At 34.3% G+C, this 19,227-nt stretch overlaps 1 long non-coding RNA gene and 1 other non-coding gene across 4 annotated transcripts; both read left to right on the top strand.

The window, feature by feature from the left end:
• Positions 1-6,222: 6,222 nt before the first annotated feature.
• LOC121218003 (small nucleolar RNA R71) lies at positions 6,223-6,329 on the top strand. The gene has a single exon (XR_005914276.1). It is a non-coding gene; the product is annotated as a small nucleolar RNA R71 (small nucleolar RNA).
• A 6,778-nt stretch (positions 6,330-13,107) lies between these two features.
• On the top strand, positions 13,108-16,216 carry LOC107903745 (uncharacterized). Of its 3 annotated transcripts, none has more exons than XR_005913421.1 (4): positions 13,283-13,986; positions 14,341-14,396; positions 14,858-15,845; positions 15,966-16,216. It is a non-coding gene; the product is annotated as an uncharacterized lncRNA (long non-coding RNA). The 3 variants fall into 3 exon arrangements; XR_001685926.2 differs by having other exon boundaries at positions 14,858-15,501; positions 15,966-16,212; XR_005913420.1 differs by lacking the exon at positions 15,966-16,216 and having other exon boundaries at positions 13,108-13,986; positions 14,858-15,085.
• The last annotated feature ends 3,011 nt before the right edge of the window (positions 16,217-19,227 follow it).

Genomic DNA, 19,227 nt, shown 5'->3' with positions numbered 1-19,227 from the left:
CAGTTCATTTGGTTACAAATCAGAATCCTATAGATAGATAACAAGTCATACTGTAGTCAGTTGCAGACCAGAACAGATGTAATTACTTAATACCAACCGTTACACACTATTTTCGACCCACCCAAGACACCAAATAGGGTATTTATTACCCTTCCAGCCCTAAAATGCAATCTAGCTGCCGGATCAGAACACAAATACTAGTGAGTTATCCACTGCTTCAGAATAGAATACTTCCTCCTGATTCAATTCCCACCCGATGCATATGCAGACTTCACATGACAGTTAATATAAAGTTTTATACGAATACTCAAACACCGCTCATACTCAAATACAGTAAATCAATTCCATTAACATTAATCAAACATAACACACGCTGATAATTAGTACTCAGGGTTTAGATAATAGAATATCAATTTATACAGTTTAATTTAGTTCAAACAGCCTCACAGAAGGCTTATATTTGGTTCGAGCAATGCTCGAGATGTGAAGAAATTTCATAAACTGGCCCACACACCCGTGTGGTCTTGCACGGCCTGGGTAACTGGCCCTTGCGGCCCTACACGGCCTACACACGCCCATGTGCTTGCCTGTGTGATCTTTATTTTTGCAAACAGTAAACTACAAGTCCTGGACACACGCCCGTGTCCTTAACCCGTGTGAACCCTGCACTATCAAGGCCACACACGGTCAGGACACACACCCGTGTCCCTTTCCCGTGTGGCTCTTACCTAGTGAACAGTAAGTTACACGGCCCACCACATGGCCGTGTGGCTCACACGGCCTGGCATACAACCATGTAGCATCGACAACCATGTTTATTGGCGTCTGAAATTCGAAACAACTTGGGTTTTTGGTACGCACCTAAAGAAGTTTCACAACCGGAACAACGTAGAAGATTCTTGAGACCTAAAACAAATAACCCATAACCAATTAGGCGATAATTCAAAACAACAGTACAATTATCACACAACCAACCCTGTCGAAACGTTTCGACACAAGAAAATCCTAAATCGTTTAGTAATTACCTCTACACCACCACAATCACGAATCTAGGACGTTAGAGGGATCATTACCTTTGAGACCTTCTCCTAAAGAACAACAATTGAATTTAAAAACAAAGGATTCGAACGGTTTAAGCAAGAAATTAATCTTTTGCCACAGTGAACGATTTCAGAAATTGAACAACTGAACTTACAAAATTAACGGAAATGAACTTAGCCGATAATTGTAGAAAATAAGAAGTATGAATTTAAGTCGACAAAGAAGAGGAAAAAGAAAAGAAGAGAAGAAAAATAAAAATGAAAAAAAGAAGATAAAGGAAAAAGAAAGAAAAGGAAAAAGGAAAAAGAAAGAAAATGAAAAGAGGAAGGAAAGAAGAACGTTTAATTCATGTTTTAAAACTACCGATCAGAATTCTGACAATTAACAAAAATATTTTCATATCGCGTACATCGCGACTCGAACACAGAACCAGTAGGGGAACAGATACTTACTTAATCATTGAACCAACAGGCTTATTTTTTACACAGATTTACACTGAATTGAGCTTAAACAATTTAATGATAGAGATTAGTTTAGAATAAAATAGTAAAAACTTTCTTAAGATGCGACTCAAACTCCTGACCTCGAACACATAATCAGAGCACATAACCACAGATACAAAGACTTACTTTCTACAAAATTCCACAATTAAACACTCAAATTTTGGAGTGTTACAACTCTTTCCCCCTAAAATAAATTTTGGCCTCGAAATTTACTTGACTCAAATAGATATAGGTATTGTTGTCGAATCGAATCTTTGAGTTCCCAAGTGGCTTCCTCAGTGCCATAATTCTGCCACAAAATCTTAACTAACGGAACAATTTTCTTCCTCAATACCTTAACGTCACAATCTAGAATCTGAATAGGTTCCTCTTCAAAAGTTAGATCCGGTCCTACCTCAATTTCCTCAATAGGGACAATGTGCAACAATATCAGATCAATACCGTCTCAGCATTGAGACGTGGAACATATCATGACTCGACTCCAACTCTGGAGGTAACTTTAATTGATAAGCAATAGCTCTAACATGTTTCAAAATACGGTACAGTCCAATGAACCTCGAGTTCAACTTGCCCTCCTCCAAATCAAATGGCCTTTTTCTACGGAGAAACTTTCAGAAATACCTGATCACTTAAAGCATACTCTATATCATTCCTCTTTAAATCAACATAAGATTTCTGTCGATCAAAAACGACCTCCAGACGGTCTTGGATCAACTAAACCGTGTTTTTGGTCTCAAAAACTAGCTCAGGACCTAAAACTCGGCACTCACCTAACTCAGTCCAACATAGAGGAGTACGATACTTACGACCATATAAAACCTCATAAGGAGCCATCTGAATATAAGATTGGAAACTGTTATTGTACCCAAATTCTGCCGACGGTAAGTAATCCTTCCAACTACCCTGTAAATCAATTACTCAACCCTAAAGCGTATCCTCTAGAATCTGAATAACCCATTCAAACTGTCCATCAGTCTGAGGGTGATACGTAGTACTAAAATCGATTCGAGTGCCTAACGCCTCGTGTAGCCTCTTCTAGAATAGAATTCTATATAGTTTTACAATTTAAAAAAATACAGCTTAGCGAGCTTCTGCGGTGAGTAATCTGTCCTGATAGGAAGGAAAAGAGCAGCCTTGGTCAATCGATCAACGATGACCCAAACCAAATTTTTCTTAGTGGGTGTTAAAGGCAACCCACTAACAAAATCCATTGTCACTCGGTCCCACTACCACAAAGGAATTTTAACCGGCTGGAGCAACCCAGAAGGCAACTAATGTTTAGCTTTAAAGTTTTGACACATCAAACAGTATGACACAAAGATAATTACCTCACATTTCAGACTAAGCCACCAGTACAGTTCTCAAAGGTCTCGATACATGCATAGCGTATGGGCTGCTATGTGCTTCTTATAGAATCGATCGTCTCAGATATTTGTCATTAGGCACACAAATTTGACCGTTAAAACACAAAACATTATCATCTTTCGAGCTAAAATCAGAAGTTTCACCCGAATCAATCTAACCCAAACCCTGAACTAGAGACTCATCACTTAATTATTTAGCTTGAATCTGATCAACCCAAGATGGCTTAACTTGCAGCTTAACTCGCAGACTCCCATCCTTGCATAGACTCAAAAGAGCGAGCATTGCTCGTAGATCAATCATCGCTCTACAGCTGAGAGCATCGGCTACCACATTAGCTTTACCGAGGTGATACTCTATAGTGTAGTCATAGTTTTTAAGCAACTCAACCCACCTATGCTGTCTAAGATTAAATTCCTTTTAAGTTAACAGATATTTGAGGCTTTTGTGATCTATATAAAGAATACACCTCTCACCATACAGGTAATGCCTCCAAATCTTCAGAGCAAACACGACTGTAGCCAATTCAAGTTCGTGCATTGGATAGTTACCCTCGTGTGACTTGAGCTGTCGCGACGCATAAGCTATCACTTTACCATTCTGCATTAGAATACATCCTAGACCGACGTGCGACGCATCACTATACACTACAAATTCCTTACCTGACTCGGGTGGAACCAAAACATGAGCTTGTGTCAAAACAGACTTGAGCTTCTCAAAACTCAACTGTTGCTCGCTAGAACAAACAAACAGGGTATTCTTACGCAATAGCTTGGTCAAAGGGGACGCAATCAGGGAGAACCCCTCGACAAATATTTGGTAATGACCTATTAATCTCAGAAAACTCTGAAGCTCAGGCATATTTTTCGGTTGTTTCCACTCAACTACAACCCCAATTTTCTTAGGGTCGACCTGGATTTCCTCAGCAGTCACAACATGCTCCAAAAAGGAAACTTCTCGTAACCAAAATTCACGCTTGCTAAACTTGGCATACAGTTATTTTTCTCGAAGTATCTGAATAACAATACGAAGGTGTCCGTTGTGCTCAAACTCTGTCTTGGAATAAATCAATATATCATCAATGAAAACCACTACAAACTGGTCCAAATATGGTTGGAATACTAAGTACATAAAATCCATGAATGTAACTGGAGCATTCGTCAATACGAATGACATAAACAAAAATTTGTAATGTCCATAGCGAGTCCTGGAAGTTGTTTTGTATACATCATTCTCATTAACTTTGAGCTGATGATAACCAAAATGAAGGTCGATTTTAGAAAACACGGATGCTCATCGGAACTGATCGAATAGATCATCAATTCTTGGTAGTGGATACTTATTCTTTATTGTTAACTTATTTAGCTGACAGTAATCTATACACATTCTCATCGATCCCTCTTTCTTCTTAACAAATAATAACAGTGCTCCCCATGATATATAATGAAAAATATGCAAATGAAAATAAAGACGAAAGCTTAGGAAAATTTTGGTGTTACTTTAATTCGGGCAAGTTATTTTTTGAGCAACGCGTTTGTAACATTGCTTCCTTATCAGCATATTGATTGACACATCTTCTTCATCATTATCATCTAATTTCATGAGATCATCAACTAGTTGATTAATCTCATGATCTTACTTCGATATGGGTGCAGTTGATTGAGGTGCAGCAGCAGGTTTAGTTGGTGCAGGAATATGGTTCACTTCTTCTCTTTCTTAGTCAGATTCCATGTTCACCGATCCTGTCTTCTCTTCCTCACCCTCTGGTCCTTTTTGTTCCTTCTCCTCAGTGGCAGTGTGTGTGGTAGGTCCAGGTGCATCAGCTTCAACGTCATCCCCGTCCCCTTTATTTTCATCCGATAGCAGCTCCTTTTCATTGGGTGTAAATCCTCCCTTTCTTTATCAGACTCTGTGATCTCATTAATAAGGCGACAATCAGAAATGAAAACAACGTTAACTAATTAAAGATAAAAATAATAAGAACGAAATTAAAGTAAAGAAAAGAAAGATAAAAAAGATTTTTTTTATACGTTTTCCAATTCTACATCAATTTGGAGTTGCTAAGTATCAAAGAGATTAAGTTGCTTCCGCAACTAGCCGAGTGATTTGAGTATTTACTACTTAAATAGACTGTTGGAGATAGAAGATTTTGTTGAGGCAAACGTCTTGCAAACTTTTCTTCCACTGCCATTTCCAGCAAACCAATGGGCTAGTAATCCTCACTCTCATTAACATATTTCAGGGCATTGAATATGTTGAATATAACCTACTGATCATTCACCCTCATAGTTAGTTTACTTTTCTGCACATCAATTAGCTGAGGAAATGGTGGAGGTGGTCCTTCAAGTTGCTGATATTGTTTTGTTGTGGCATTTTTGTTGGCAACATGATCTGATTCTGGCACAATATTTTTTTGCTGACCATTTTTAGATGATGTATTCTTTTCAATTGGTTTTAAGATCTTTTCATGATTGAGTCTTGAGTCATCCTTTTCTATTATGGCATCCTTAACAACATCATGCAATTGAGTTCCACTTCTGAGAGTGATTGTTTTGCAATGCTATTTTCCTTGTGATCTCGAATTCTCAGTGTTACTTGGTAAAGCTCCTTGTGGTCTCGAATTTAAAGTGTTTGCTATCTGCCCCGCTTGATTCTCAAGAGCTCTTAAGGAAGCTACATGGCTCTGAATAATCGCATCATTCTTAGCCATATACTCCTTTAATAGAGCTTCTATAGTTGATGTTGAAGATGATGAACGTCGTACATTTTGTCATGGCATTTGTTGACTGTGCCTAAGTGGTACACCATCCACATTCTATCGAATAACATTGCTGGCATTTCCCATTCCTTGATTATTTCAGCTGAAATTTGGATGTTGTTTCCACCCTGGATTGTATGTGTTAGAGTAGAGATTGTTGTTGCTATGATTAAAATTCCCCATGTAATACGCAGAGGCTGGATTAGATAAGCATTCATCAAAAACATGATCTTTTCAACAGTATATGCATGCTAGTTCTTCAACCTTCATCTCCCGCACTATAGAGGGTCTTTTCAGAGTTTTAATCATATTTGTTAAAGATTATACCTGAGCCGTTAAAGATATAATCACATCAAGTTCCATTACTCCAACAACTCTTCTACCTGTACCAACTCTGGTAATGGGGTACTGGTAATCATTATTTGCTATTAATTCTAAAATTTTGTATGCTTCATTGCAGGATTTGTCAAGCAATATACATTAGCAGATGCATCCACCACCATTCTTGTATGAGCATTTAATCTATTGTAGAATATTTTCATCTGTGTCCAATATTAAAAACCATACATCGGGCATTTTCTAATTAATGCCTTGAAACATTCCTAAGCTTCATATAATGTCTCACCTTCAAATTGCCTCAACGATGTAATGTCATTCCTCAGCTTGGCATTCATGTTGAGAGGATTGTACCTAAGTAGAAATATCTGACACTGTTCATTCTAAGATGCCACCGTACCTAATGGTAACGCATTCAACCATGATCTGGCACAATCTCGCAATGAATAAGGGAACAATTTTAATCTAATGGCATCTTCAAGAACACCCTGCTACCTGAATGAATCAAAGACTTCAAGAAAAAGTCTCAAGTGCAATATGGGATCTTCAGTAAGTAGACCACTAAACTACCCTACCATTTGCAACATCTAAAACATTACTGGATTTAATTCAAAGTGTTAGGCTTGAATATGTGGCCTAACAATTCCTGCATTTAGATCATCCAAAATAGGCACTACATGTTTTCTAATGGGTCTGTCTTTGTCATCTATAATTCGAGGAATATCAGCATTCCTTTCATTTTGAAGTACTTGATCTTCTATGATTGGATCATTTCTAATTCTCTCTATTTCTCTTAACTTTTTTCTTATTCGCCTTAATGCCCTTTCAATTTCAAGATCAAAACAATGTTCTGTTTCCTCTTGAATACTTCTTTTCATGCACTAATACAAACCTAAAGAATCAAATAAAATACTAATTAATTGCTCTAACAAGAATAACAAAATTAATAACAAATTAACTCTTCACCAATGTTGTTGATCCTCGGCAACGGTGCCAAAACCTTGTTGCGTGTAAAATTACTAATGTAATTGTGCAAGTGTACACATCATTAAGTAATAAAGTGATAAGTAATTATCATCTCTACAAGGATCAGGAATTGGTAAGAAATTGAGTATGCTATTATAATACTATTAATTATACCAAAATATTAGGAAATAATCTCAGAGTGAATAAGAAACTAGAATAATGGATTATTGAAATTAAATGATAAAGAACAAAAAATTGATATGGTAAATAAAATGATATGGAAATTCACAGAGAATATCAAGAGTATTTCTGTTGTTGAATGAATAGGGTTGGAATTATTTAGGAGAAAAGTTCATATCAAGATAATGTCATGGTAAAATATTGTCTAATCTACTGCCTTGAGATTCGCTACTGTGACCTGCCTCTTTCGACAACTAGATCTTTAGCTAAAAATCTAAGTTCATGTACGTCTATAGAACTTGGGATTAATGACTGCAATGAACGTCCTCTTTGTACAACTTGCAACATCTATGTCTAGAGTGCTACGAATATCCTATCGAGTATTTGCTTGCATCAAATGATTCAAGATCCAGTATTCTTAACCTTTTCAAAATTAAAAACACCTAAGAACATAACATACATTCAATTATGTCTAGAGCTTGCATGCATGTATTTAAAATAAGCATGAATCAAATGTAACTATGATATAGACAATCTCAAATCCTAGACATTAAAGATGATAAAACATTCAGGGCAAACAACTCCAACCCAGAAAATATTTAGTTCATGGGTGGAAAAGTAAACATCAAAATAGAATCATTCATCAACATTTCTCAATTAATTTTGAATCAAAAAAATTCAATCTAGAAAAATAAATGCAAAACTGCAAGAAGTTAATTCCACACTCCAACTTATCTTTTATCTTCTGATTGTACGTGAACCCAGGATAGATTTCTCTTCCCTTCCTCAGGTCTGTATTCTGCTCTTTTCTAAGCTGCTACCTTTTCTTTCTCTAGAATTCTCCACCAAATTTTTCTGGAGAGAAAAATGATCTTTAAATCGTCTTAATTCCTCTCTCCAAAAAATCTCCCTTTCCTTTCTTTTACCTTTCCTCTTTTATAAGGTAGGTCCCACTCTCTCAACATACTCTTTTCTCCCCCTTTTTCAGGTGGATTTATCTGTTACACGGACAGCTGGATGAGAGTGACGAGGACTGAGTGTTGCGTCAGCATTATCTTAGAATTGCCATGGCATTTATGTTGGAAATCCATCCAACCTTTTGCAATGACAATATTTCACTTCATTCTTTTGCTCCTTTTTCTCTTTTTATTCATCTTTTCTGCACCTATTGTATACAACAACCAATTCTCTTTCTCCCAACAGGAAAAGTAACATAAAAGGACATTCAAGGCACAATCTAAGCGTTATTATGCAATGCTCTAAAAATAACCTAGAAATGGAAATATATCTACTTAAGTACAGGTATTTAATCCAGTTTAGAGGCTCGAAATATAACTCTTTTCAAGAGTTATCACATATATAATAAGGGTAATTACTTGTTATTATTTACTATCCTAATAGGTTATCCCAAATTAAAAGTGATCTAATTTTGTTAAGGTTTATTGGGCTTCAATTATTAAATAAAGTATGAGTCAAATTTGTATGGATACTCTAGTAACTAATTTCTAATTAATGATGGGCTGATTAGAAATTAGGGCTAATGTGAAAAAGTTATATAGTAGGGTTATGGTCCCTAAATTACAAATAAAATAAATTTTATAATATCCCATCTTTAAAAAAGAGAGAGTCACCTTCTCTAGATTACTTATGCGCTAATTTGGAAGATTAAAACTGCAGGATCCGTAGATTTCAAGAAATCGATGAATTTAGGTACGCTTCCACATCTAGTTTTGTTTTTGATCTATTCTTAATGATTTGACAGAACATATCCTGATTTATGGTTTGTTCAGTTTTATATCAGATATTATTTTATGGTTCTAGGAAACGTAACTTATAACTGGTTGATTTGGTAAAAGCTTTTACTTTTTTTTGGAACCTAGGACAAAAGCTCTCAAATTATAAGAGTAAAAAGAATCATTGTCCTTTTCATGTCTTTTCAGTTTTCTCGCCATCTTCATCTCTTCAGCATCAAAATGCTTAGTCTAGCGATTTGGTTTGCCAGCAATCCACGATTGGGATCGGATGATCTAAATTGAAAAACGTCGAATATTTGACTATTTAGGTAACATTGGCTCAAAGTGATGGTTTTACGACTCTTGATGAAAAGGTATTTAAGATGGATTAATATTTGATACATTTTTATTATTCCATAATAGTATTAAAAAAATGCCTTATGTCTATTTTAAAAAAAATATTTTATTGGACCTGCCATTGGCGAGGATAGGTACAGGTTTCGCAAGTGGTGGGGCGGGCATGAGGACAAAAATTGGACCTGTCATGGGTGGTGTGGTAGGCGTGGGTACGACCTTGTACCCACCTGATCCCCATTGTAACAGCTTGTTTTTAGTGAAATTGGAACAGTGGTTTTGGGACCACAAATCTAAAGTAAAAAAATTAGTTTAATATTATTTTATGGTTTACAGTATGATAGAAATATTGTATAAAAATTTCGTTAAGAAATTTTACCGTTTACATGCCTAATTTGATAAAAAGGACTAAATTGCATAAAGTGCAAAGGTTGTGTTCTAATTGCTAAAGGTATTAAATAGCTATAGAATTTTAAATTGGAGGTCCTTATATAGTAAATAGGCCATTACAGTGCTTTGTGGTTAAACATGAGTAGTCATCATTGGAAATTAAATAAATTAAGGGTAATTTTGGAAATTAGTGATTAAAGTTATAATAAATAAAATAAAATAATCTATTCTCATCACCATCCACCAAAAAAAAAAAACCTAGCCATAGAAGTTTGAATTTGGATAAGCTTATTTTGCTCAATTAGGTATGTATTTTTGTCCCGTTTTTTATGATTTCTATATTTCTGAGATCGTAATAGCTTAATCTAGCTAGCTCGGGGATTAATTTTGCAAAATTGTTAAAGTATTAGGGTTTTGTCATTGATAAATATGCTTGAATTTTGAAGTTTGATAATAAAAAAAGAATGGTTGTTGTTGGATAAACAACTTTTGTAAAGTGAATTTTGATGGAATTATCAATTAGGGATTAAATTGAAAAAGATGATAAATTTATGGTAAAATTTGTCAATTTTTTGAAATATATGGGTTGCTATTAATATGTATAAAATCAACTAGGCTTGAGTAAGGATTAAATTGTATGAATTTTATTTTTCAAGCCTATGGACTAAATTACAAAGGAATTAAAAGTGTAGGGCAAAATGGTAATTTTGCCAAAATTCCATGTTAGATTAAATTGAATGAGAATTATATTGAAATGAGTTAAATTTATTCGTATAGATCCTGTCAGACCTCGTACAGAGTTAGATCGAGGCAAAGAGAAAATATATGATTAGTTGCCTTCGTATCTACGTACATTTTTTGAGGTAAGTTCGTGTAATTTAATTGTAAATTTATATGTTTTAAATTGAATTATATGCATGTGATTTGTATAATTGCTATGTATAAATACCAATCGCATATCCGACGATTACCGAGTCCCGTTTGAACCTTAGAAATTTGTAGGATACAAATGACATGTCATTAGGGTTACCGATTTGGTTTGGGTCCCGCATGTGTTGCGGACACACCATAGCCCGTATGAGCTTCTCGATTTGCAGCACGTATGAGCTTCTCGATTCACAACTCGTGAGAGCATACTGATTCATAGCTCGTATAAGCATACATGAATATGAATTGACGGATTACAATTCAGTACACCTCATGTGTACTACCCGTGATTCCAACAATATCAATTCTGTTACGAGATTATATAAGTTCGATATGAATTATTATTGGTATTTACATGAAATACATGAAATATGATTATTTGATGAATTCAACCATGTGTGTTGGATTTTATATGTGATTTTCATGGCTAATATGTTGGTGATCATGTGTTTAGGCTTTTGGCCAAATTGGTTGAGATATGTTTTGTTTACTTACCTATTTTATGGATATATGGTAAGTTAAATCCTGTGTTATACGAACTTACTAAGCTTAAATTCTTACTCTGTGTTATTTTCCATGTTTTATAGTAATTCGAAAGCTTGTACGGGTTGGAAGCTGGTCGGAGCTATTTCACACTATCCATAAATCCTTTTGTTACGTTCAGTAAATTAATTCTGGTTACAATGGCATGTATAGGTTATTTTGGCCAATGATGGCATATAAATGTTTTTTTGAGATTAACCATGTATATGGCTTGTTTTTGGTATATTTTGATGTGTATATAAGTGACCTTATCATGTTTGATGTGTGATTGATATGGTAGAATGAAAGAAAGTAAAATGTGGCTTGAATATGCATATATGAATTTGGTCATTTAGGTAAGTTGAGATACTTGGTTGACATGCCTTTAAGTTGTCATTTGAGGTGCCTAAGGGCATATTGGTTGTATGTGGTGATATTTCATGTTTAAGACTTGATTTTGGCTTGTTTTGAATGCCTTATTATGGCTTGTTGATGTGAAAAAATGTTGGGTTAGGTTGATGTCAAATTGTGTGAGAAATGTGGCTTGGAAATTGACCTATTTTTGTCTACATGGGCAGAGACACGGGCGTGTGTCTCAGCCGTGTGTCCCCTGTATCTTTTAAATTGTGCAAGTCAGTATGCTCACACGGCCTAGCACACGGGCATGTGGGTTGGCTGTGTGGCCCAAGTCAGGGAGTTACACGGGCATGGACACGGACTAGGACACGGCCATTTGCCCTTATTTCAAATGTCCACATGGTCTAAGACACAAGTGTGACCCTTATAGCTTTGAAAATTTTTAATGTTTTCTGAAAAATTCTTTGAGTACTCAATTTAGTCCCGACTTGTTTCTAATGTGCATTTTGGGCCTCGAGGGCCCCTATAAGGGGCAATATGCATAACTTTGATTGGTTTTTGACATGATTGTTATATGATATGAAATGTCTGTTTATTTGATCTGTAAACTCCGGTAATGCTCCGTAACCTTGTTCCAACGATAGATACGGGTTAGGGGTGTTACACCAACCCACCCCGCCTGCCCAACATAAACATTATAAAAATAAAATTTTGATAACAATGCTCACAATTGATAGAAGAATTAGAAGATAAATGTGATACTAAAGCAACGGGTGTGACATGTATTGATTGGCTTTTAGAATTTTTGCACTTGTGTTGCATTTGAAGACAATTATGATGTATTTGAGACGTTGTTTGTATTTGGATATTATGTAAGGACTTTATTTTTTGAATTTTTTAAACTCGTGTTGAAGTTATATTTTATTTACCAATTAAAGGGTCAAGATGACTTATTTTTTTTAAATGGTGACAGTCAGAATAATGTCACATATGTGGTGGGAGTCCTACGGACAGGTATTTCATACTTTTTTCATAAAAAAATCGATTTATATTTATTTAATTGATACTTATAAATAGATTATATGAAATGGGTTGCGAGGTAGGTATAGCGAAGATTAAGTGGGTCTGGTGATCCACGTAAATGGTGAGGTGAGAATAATTTTGGGTTTTATACCCATAGCAGATTGAGGACGAAGATAAGGATGAAACCCCATACTCGCCCCGCCCAATTGAGATCCCTAGTTAATCACAAATGTTATTCAAAGTTTGTATTTTTTTTTGTGATGGTGGTATCAATTCGTCGTTAACAGTGAAGTGCTTCAATTTATAAGTTGATTTAGAATTTGTATTGAAATTGAATTTGAGAAGGTGCTGATTTTTTTAATACTGAGATTGAATTTAAAAATGAAAACTATAAAGATAAGATTTTGATTTTTAGATTTAAAAACAATATCTTATGAAGATGATGACAATTGAGAAACTCAATTTTTTATTATTTTTTATTTTTTTAAATTTTTGTAAATTTATATATATTTTCTTTTTTATTCAAAAACACATGAATAATATCATGATCAGTGGCGAAATTATTATATTATAGGTACTAAAGTTTGGTTCAATCCCAAATAATTTTATTCTCCTTTTTTTCTATATATAAAATTTAGATATTAATATGAGAGGAAGGGTTGAAATTCATATTTAATCTTTTTAAAAATATAAAAAATGTCATTTTAACAATAGTTTTAAAATTAACGAATCAATGATATTTTAATAATATTAGTAATTAATGTATAATTTTTGAAAGTTGAATGATGAAAACTTAAAGAAAGTTAGTTGCTGTTAATATAGTTTATCCTTATTTCATTGGTTGATGAAATGTTATTTGATTGTATTTTAACGATGTTAACCGACCGACTAGGAAATGAAAATTCATGAAGTTTGGGTAGTGAAAAGAATCATCTGGTACCAAATTTTATATCAAGGCTATTGCACATTTTCTTCCCTGCCAAGTTTCAACTCTGTCCAAGTCAATTTCATCCCCATCCCAAAAATGGCATCTCCAATCTGCTTCTACCTGCTTTTCCTCTCCCTCCTCTCTCAAACCCAACTCTCCTTTTCCACTACCCACACACCAATCGATCACGGCCGTCCATTGGTCACCTCAATCGCTGATGTGCACGATCTGCTGCCAAAGTACGGCCTTCCTAAGGGTATCGTTCCCAACAACGTCAAGTCTTACACCCTTTCATCCACCGGAGACTTCACCATAGAGTTAGAAAGCACCTGCTATGTTCAGTTTGATGACCTTGTTTACTATGACAAAACCATCAGTGGAAAGCTAAGTTACGGGGCTGTGCACGATGTGTCTGGGATTCAAGCTAAGAAGCTCTTCTTATGGTTGCCTGTTACTGGGATTGAGGTTAATGGTAAATCAGGTATGGTTCAGTTCTTCGTTGGAGCTTTTTCTAAGGAGTTTCCAGCTGTACAGTTTGAAGATATTCCAGTTTGTAAGAGGAAGGCTGTTCTGAGGGTTGACCTGTTTGCTTCTATGTGAATTCGGGTACTATTACCCTTCCCTTTCTTCAACCTTCTGAATCTCATGTTTTTTGTTTTCAATTATTCTTTGCCAAGATACATACTTGTAGAATTGAGATTTGGGTAGAATAGGAAGATGCATATGTTGATGTTATTAAGATCAAAGATGGTTAAACCCCATCATTGTTTCAAGTTTGACTGCAAAGGCTGTTCCTCTGTACATCTGAAAAATCAATATACCCTTTTTCTGGTCGCTCACGGTGATTCAGCGAAAATCATTCTTGTGTCATTTTATTTATGGGTTAACGAGAAATTTTAAGCAGTGTTTGAACCGTCTCTTCAATTGATATCATGTTTGTTTCTGTTGGCAATTTTGCAGTAAAAGTACCATGGACGACATGAACCGGATTTCATTTTGCCCTCCATTAAAAATAGGTAAAATTGTCCTTGTACTCCTAATTGATATCATGTTTGTTTTTGTTGGCAATTCTCTGGTTATTTTGTTAGCCATGTTAGTTTTAACAATATAAATGGATGAAAATTTAACAGAAGGGACTAGTTTGCTCTTTGATCTAAAGAGACTAATTTGTTATTTTTTTAGTAAAAGAGGCAAAATGTAATCTAACTCCTAGGGGCCTCCATAGTAAACCGTAATTTTCCCTGTTAGTGCACCTTTATGGTCACATGTGCCATTTGGTGTCTCACTATTATATTCACACAGTTCACAAGCTCTTAAGAAATGTTAAATGGCTTTCCTCTTGAACTGCGTGTGTTGAACTTTTGCAAATACAATATGGCTGGTTTACGGGAAATGTGATCGAGTTCAGTATTTGATTTTGGTTATATGCTATTCTTTGTGAACTAAAGCTTTCTTTCTCGCTTTTCCGTTTTTGCAGGACTGGTTCCTTGTTCCATTGCTGGTGGCGGTAACCTTACTCCCCCATTTAGGACTTCTTGTTAGCTCAATAATTTCTTTGAAAGTCCCTTACTATATTTATGGTACATAAAATTGTATGTTTGTTTCCATCAAACTAAATGATTGATTAGAAAAGTCATGAAATTTGTCTTGTATATGTAAGCTTTTCCATCATTTATTTAATGATGAAGGAAATTTACTGCGTTAATGTATTCTGCTTCATATATAGTCTCAGCCATACTGCCCCTTCCCATGGTCCTGAATTTAGTGAAAGAAAAAAAAAAGTTCTCCATAACTAGTTTAGGATTAAACTCTAGTTGAGATTAATTTTGTTTCAATAGTTGCAAGGTTTAGATCATGGAAAACATGAACAAAAGTAGCTCCAATCCAATTCATGTTTGGTCAAAGAAAAAGAATAGAACATGGCATGTTGAATGTAATTTACCATGCTTAACTGTCTTGAGATTTTGTCCAAATAACTTGTCTGCCATCTACATTTTCCAGAAAAATTAGAACCTCTTCCAAGACATTCATCGTTCTGAACAAAGCGATATGAATGGCTTGAAACTTCTGAAAAGTTGCAAGCTTAGAGGTGTATGTAAACATCTTTGGGGAACCAGACAGGTAAGGCATTTGTTTTTTGGCTTTGGCTTGCATTATTGGTATGTGCAAATGCATGGATGAACATCAGCAATCATACATTTCAAGTTGTACTCAACTTCCTATAAATGAGTGTATAAACAATTCTTAGCACAGAAGTCCAAACGGTTCCAACATTGATCCTCCGTGAAGCATGTCGTTTACTTACAATTTGGTTAGTCCAGTAAGATCCTTTTGGACCACAAATACGAGGACAGTGCCAAATTGAAGCACTTTAGGTTGAACCGACTTAATCGGGGATCGGCAGCATATAATTGGGAATATATTTGGAACATCGATACTAGGATGGATGAGGAAATGATGTTCTTGTGAGCCATTATTTTGTACATCCATAATGTTCTTTGTGACCCTTTAATTAAAAGGAATCTAATTTCTGTCCCTGAATTTTGTCAACAAAATAATGGCTCTATTTTTATTTTGTCGTGAAGGCTTTGAACACGGGCACCCCTTCTGCAAGGCCAGGATGAGAACAAGTTATCGGTGCTGCCTTATTTCCCCCCCCCCCAGGCTTTTTCTGTACTTCTACTATTCCATCTTTATCGATGTGGCATCATCCTAATAATCGTCTTTTAAAATTTATTTTGCATAGTCATCATTTGCATTTCTCTTATCAAAACAATTTTCAATCTTGTAATTCTTGCAATTGCAATAAAAGCCGCATATTGCCCTTTGCCACATCTTCCTTGATTACTTACAGGCTTTTGATTTTCTATATATCAATGCTTGGGGCCTTCTGTTGTTTTGTCCTTTGGTAATAGACGGTGATTTAAGTTTTAGCGCATCATCGAATTTTTTTTCGAATTTTTTTTGTTAATTTAACCATTTTTATTAAGTTAATTTTATAATTTAGCCATTCAACAGTTAAAATGTGTTTTCTTATCAAATGGAATGTTGATGTGACTTGGTTTAATAATAGATTTAGCCTTCAATGCTTACGCATTTTCTTAATTTAGTCCTAATTTTAAAAATTCAACAAATTTAACTTTTGATAATTACACGTTTTATCAAATTGGTCTTGATTCTAAAAATTAAAAAAAGTTAAAAAAATCATAGAAATTCAAAATTTTTATTTAAAAATTTATATATATATTTATAAATTTTAACAAAATTTTGATTTTTTATGTATTTTTTTAGCTTTTAGTTTTTAGTTTATATTTTTAAAATTTTAGAATCAAGACCAAATTAACAAATTGTGTAAATATCGAGGGTTAAATTTGTTGAAAATTTTAAAATCAACACTAAATTAAGAAAATGGGTAAACATTAAGGGCCAAATTTGTTATTAGACCAAGTCACATCAACATTTTATTTGGTGACTGAACACATTTTAATCGTGAAGGCACTAAAACGCAAAATTGACTTAACAAGAGTGACTAAACTAACAAAAAAAATTGATGACTGAAATAAGAATGCACTAAAACTTGGGTGACTAATGGTCAACTTATAATCCTTTAGTAGCTTTAACCATATTCTTTGCCTCATATTCAACTCCTTATGAGTGAAAATATAACACCCGACTCGGAAAACAATAAAAAACACAATGTGATATCGACTACCAAAGTAACCTCGAACCTAGGGGTGAAACCAAAAAGAATTTTAAGGTTGCCGAAATTAAATTGGGATTTTTACGATAATAAAACTGTAATTTCACCATTTTAATAATCTATATCTTTACAAATTTTTATCATTTTAAGGGGGCCAAAGTGTAATTTTATCTTTATTAATTTAAAATTTTAAAAATCGTAAAAGGCATAAATGAAAAATTTTCCATTTTTAGGGGTTCGGGCCCCTATCAGCCCCCCTAGTTACTCCCTTACTCGAATCAAGTAAAACCAACCCAACATATCTATACACGAAGCATACATTCTTCATTTAAAAATGGTGCTATGAGACTCATATAATAGTAGAATAAAAACACAACAAGAGCGAGTTAAAAATAATACTTGAGACACAAAATAATGAAAATTGTGGTCAAGTGTCGATACCTAGCCTCTTGGGTACCGATATCTATATTCGAAATTCAAACAAACAGTTATAGGACCACATGTTCTGATACATAGATATCCATGTACTAATACCTCATAGTAAAGTATCGATACCTCATATATGGGGTTCGATACCTTATGAAACAACTCAATAAATCTACAAAAAAAAGCTCATTTTAAACCACTAACCAAATACCCTTAAACACCTCTAACCAATACTAAACATCTAACCAATACCACACGTCTAACCAAACAAACCCAACACATTTAACATACTAAATCAACTCTAAAACACCACATAACATACATTTAAACACAATGGATCAAAATATGACCCCTTAAGTAAAAATTACAGTAAAACAATTACAACTCAACATGCAATTTTGATTCAAACTTAAGTTACCAACAAAAGAACATGTCCAGCATATTGAATATGTCAAAATACACTAAATGCAATATAGAAACCAATAGTGCATCAACATTTAACCAAGTGACTCTACAAAGTCCCATTACATGCCCAAAATAACTAGTAAAGAAAGAAATTCTTTATGACAATGGATTTTCAACAATTGAATAACCCGAGCAATGCGGCTTGAACCTTAAGAAACCATTTAGAGCTTCACATACTTGTGCATGGTAACAAACCATACACTGAGCCACAAAAGCTCAGTCATGCAAACATTTCTGAATATCTCATATGCTAAACTAGACAACAATAAACAACATTATAGACATAATCAAAATACGTTATTTAGCATTTCACGATATAACACATCATGCTTAAAAATCACCTTTCACAAAAAATGCTTTAAGAATATCAAGTATAACGATATTTTAGAAACTTCATATACACAATCCAAAGCAAAAAAATGTAGCAGATTTTGCATAAATTTCACATTATAGCATACTATTAAAGCCCCATTAATTGAAATTGGACTCATAATCGGATATACGGATATCCAACCATTCCCCAACAAAATAATGCTTTTTAGGTACACAATAAGCATAATAATAGATGCACAAAATATCAAATTAGGTTGCACATAAGTGCTATGTTGTTGGGAAATTTTGGTTAAGAAAACTATTTTCAATTACACTGGAAGTTTAAAAAATTTCAAATTTGAACCAATTTGTGATTATAACACCTTATACCCAACCTGAAATACTGGATTCAAATATAGGATATCACAATACTCTCATACTTAACAATCAATTTTTATAACTGGCAAGGGCCCTTCTAAAAATACCTCTTATTTGTTTATTTATTTTCTAAGTCAAATATTTGACTAAAACATTTATTAATCACAACAATTTCTCAAATAGAAGTATAAGACATTACAACATAAATCTTTATAAAGAAGACTTAATAGTGGCTTAAAAATACTATTTGCCATATTTCTAAAAGTTCTCCTCTGTATGCATAATATCGCCATACGAATAGACACCAAGGCTCAATTTTAAGAACATGCATTACAAATAAATGCCTGTAAGTTCAACGAAACTTAGTAAGTCACATCCGAGATTACCTTGAAATGTTGTTGCTGAATTCCTCGACTTTAAAAGATCCTTTCAGGCCTTGTCGGATACTTCTCAAATTCTTAGCGAATAACTATACGCCATTCTCTACACGTAACCCATAATACACATTGATGCATACATACAGATGCTTCGCAAATAGCACTCGAACATGCATACATACTACAATT

Source organism: Gossypium hirsutum, chromosome D05 (genome assembly GCF_007990345.1).
Source record: "Gossypium hirsutum isolate 1008001.06 chromosome D05, Gossypium_hirsutum_v2.1, whole genome shotgun sequence".
In the NCBI taxonomy this organism is placed as follows: domain Eukaryota; kingdom Viridiplantae; phylum Streptophyta; class Magnoliopsida; order Malvales; family Malvaceae; genus Gossypium; species Gossypium hirsutum.
Note: the sequence above shows the minus strand (reverse complement) of the source record. Positions and strands in the feature narration are given on the sequence as shown.